This window comes from Cebus imitator, unplaced genomic scaffold (genome assembly GCF_001604975.1).
Source record: "Cebus imitator isolate Cc_AM_T3 unplaced genomic scaffold, Cebus_imitator-1.0 Scaffold141, whole genome shotgun sequence".
Lineage (NCBI taxonomy): Eukaryota > Metazoa > Chordata > Mammalia > Primates > Cebidae > Cebus > Cebus imitator.
Genome location: NW_016107456.1, coordinates 1,083,274 through 1,086,801, shown reverse-complemented (window position 1 = coordinate 1,086,801; position 3,528 = coordinate 1,083,274).

Genomic DNA, 3,528 nt, shown 5'->3' with positions numbered 1-3,528 from the left:
TGGACCTTGAGAAATCATTAAAACCATCATCCCTTAAAACAAACAAAAATCTCAGTAACATACATTTTTATTTTTTAGGGAGCAGATGATATTTAAAAAAAAAAAAAGCATGTTGTCTTCAGATTTCAAGTTGGTTTAGGTCTCAGATACAGACAAGGAATGACATTTCTGAAGTGCGTATTTTTTTTTTCTTAAAAAATCTGTGTTATTTGCAAAAGAACGAGTCCCTCTGATTTCTATTTGCTGGAATGTCCTTCCTTTTTTCTGCCTCCAAATTCCTGGGCACAATGCAGCTCTTCACACTTCCTGGGGAAGCAAGCTGCACAGTGACCCAAACCACACTCATGTGTGTTGGAGTGGTTCACTGATGTGATGGTTTGCTCTCTTATAAATGATATTTTTTATCTCTAAAAATGAGCCTGGGCTGACTTTTGTTCAGAATCAAAGAGAGTGTTGGAATAAATCTCCTCTTCAAGTAACAGGAGAAAATCAAATGTATCTCTCATTAAATAAAAAGTCAGTGTGAGTTTTGGAACTCTTCCTATTATCTACAAAATATGTCTTATAGGATCCAGAATGAGGATGTGAAAGAAAAAATGACCTAATTTTCTAAAGGGATTTTCAAATAATAGTTGTTCAGTAGAGTGCCATTGAAAAGGTCTATCAAGTAGAGAAGATATTGATATTCTTTAAGTGATAAGGAACAGTGACATTCTTTATGCAGCTATAAATTCAGTCTTTGGCCAACATTCTTTTTATTAGTTTCAGGTCTTGTTTTTTTTTTTTTTTTTTTTTTTTCTTTTCTTATAAAAATGTGAGCACGCGGCTTAATTTTTAATTGGATATTTTTACCTTATGTGGCATGAATTACCACTTTCCCCACCGAACGGCCTGTGTGTTGCTATTTCTTGGATTGTGGGTATATTTGCAGGTTTTTTAAGGTCAGGAATACAAGGCCCCAAGCATGGGATGAGATGCATCTTAGGCAGCATTGTGATACCAACAACTACCATTCTGTACATTGTCACTGCCTTCTCCCCAAAATATACTTCATTTTTCCTGAAATAATTAAGTAAAATGGCTATTCTCCAGAGAATTTCAAACCAGTCTAAAAGCAAACAGTGTAGTCATTTTCCTTCTTTCCACCACCTGTGCTATAGAAGCTACCCATATTTGAAAATGTGGCCTTAAGCCTTAGCAGTTTTAGTGCTCCCTTCTCAGTGGAATAATCATACCAAGGAAAAGATGAGCATGTTTTGAATGGAAGTGTGCTTGCTACCATAGAAGCAGTTCAGGGGTTTCTGGTCACTCTGCATGCCTTCGCCCAAAAGCATTTTTATCATGTTAATTCTAATCACGGGTGTAGTAATGTAAAGTACAATGTTTGAGTTTTAGAGTACCCCCAAGAAGACTGAAAACTGGTATCAAGAAATTCTTCTAAATTTAGAAAGAATTTTAATGAATGATGGCATTTACCTTAATGTTTTGGGGTTGACATTTTAGAATATTTGTACAGGGAAGTAATTCCTGTATGTTTTTAATTGCATTACTTAATAGCCAAATGGTATCTTGGAGCTTGTCTTTTTCTATAGCTGTTTAGCTGAGGGTAAATCAACTGAGAATTTCTCAAGAATATTTATCATGCTATTGGTCTAGCTAGAGTTGTCTTCAGTTCTAGTCTAACATTTTTTTCTGCTTTACTAGGTTGTAATTTTAAAAACAAAAATGGATGTAAAAAGGGTATTATATTAGGAAATTCCCTAAAATGTCAATAATAAAGAAAAGCAGCCGGGCACAGTGGCTCCTGTAATCCCAGCACTTTGGGAGGCTGAGGCTTGTGAATCACAAGGTCAGGAATTCGAGACCAGCCTGGCCAACATGATAAAACCCCACCTCTACTAAAAATACAAAAAAATTAGCTGGGTGTAGTACTCTGCACCTATAATCTCAGCTACTTAGGAAGCTGAGGCAGGAGACTCACTTGAACCCAGAGGTGGAAGTTGTAGTGAGCCAAAATCCGTCCACTGCACTCCACCCTGAGTGTCAGTGCGAAACCCCATCTCAAAAAAAAAAAAAAAAAAAAAAAAAAAAAAAGAAAACCATGACTTTATTACTCTCTTCACAAATCTTAATTCCTATATAGATCAATTAAAAAATTAAAACATGCTCCTGTTATCTGATCAATGGGCCACAGCTGAAGCTGAGAATGTCTGGGCCTCCTACTCCGTAGTGTCCTGCTGACAGGGCCCGGGAACAGCAGACCTAACTGCTGTAAACCATGTAGTGGTTGTTGGATTTGAAGCCAAACAATCTCTTTGAGACCAGATCCCTTATGTGTGAAAAATGAAGAAAATATCACTTTCTTACCTGCTTCACAGAATGGTAGTTTGATAATATTTATAAAACATTGTATAAAGATATGGTTTTGAAATTTAGAAAATCATGTAATGTCAAATTACCTAGGATAATTATCAGCATGTTCTGCTTAGCAGAAATATGGCACTCCTCTGTTATCCCACCTTGTACTATATATAAGACCCTGGATTTCTGTTCCCTGATTGAAATATCTAAAGCAAGCAGATATATCATCCTTAGGTGTTCCCTGATTGAAATATCTAAAGCAAGCAGATATATCATCCTTAGGAGAGCCATTTTATTTTTTCAATATCCAGGTTTAGGCAAGTAATGTAGCACTGTGCAAGCATTTTAGAGCCAAAGTCAACCAACTAAATCATTAAGAGACTCTTGAAAAACAAATTTACCTCTGTTTTATAATCAACTTTTTATGTTATGAAGACCGATAACTCTTGGAACTTGAGCTTCTACACAAACATTTTCAGTTCCAACTTGTCACATCATAGAAGTGTATTTTTTAAACCTCTGGTGTGATTTTTATCATTTACTGATTTCAATATAGTAGTATCTCCTTAGAACAGATAAAACTTTCATGCATTTTAATGTATTCTACTGAAAGTATTAGACCTTTATCACTATGTCTAGAAAGAAATGTGCATTTGGAGGAATATTTCTTCTTTTTAATAAAGCTGCCTTTGTTGATGTTGTAGTGCCATTTCTCTAAATTTACATAGCATATTTTTGTATCTTGTCATAATGGCATTTGTTTCATGATTGGCCTGTATTTTCCCAGGTAGTGATTACCTTACATAGTAATTTACCACACACACACACACACACACACACACACACTCTGCTTGTTTATATATTTATTTTGTATAAATATTCTGATACAGGCTGCTTTTTCCTAACAAGTATTTTTATCACCTATTTGTTTAAAATCATGCAGGCATTCATTTGATTCAGGCAGCTGGTGATAAACCAGCACTATTTGCAGGCCTTACACATGCATTTGGCTATGTCAAGAGACATGATTCAGTTATAAGTGCCTTCAAGCACACATTTACCTCTGAATCCTTGAGTGTTCTTGATGCAAGCCACAGAGCTGTAGTGCACCGCTTCATAGATGAAATTCTAAATCAATATTTTTCAGAGATATGAATAGATATAATT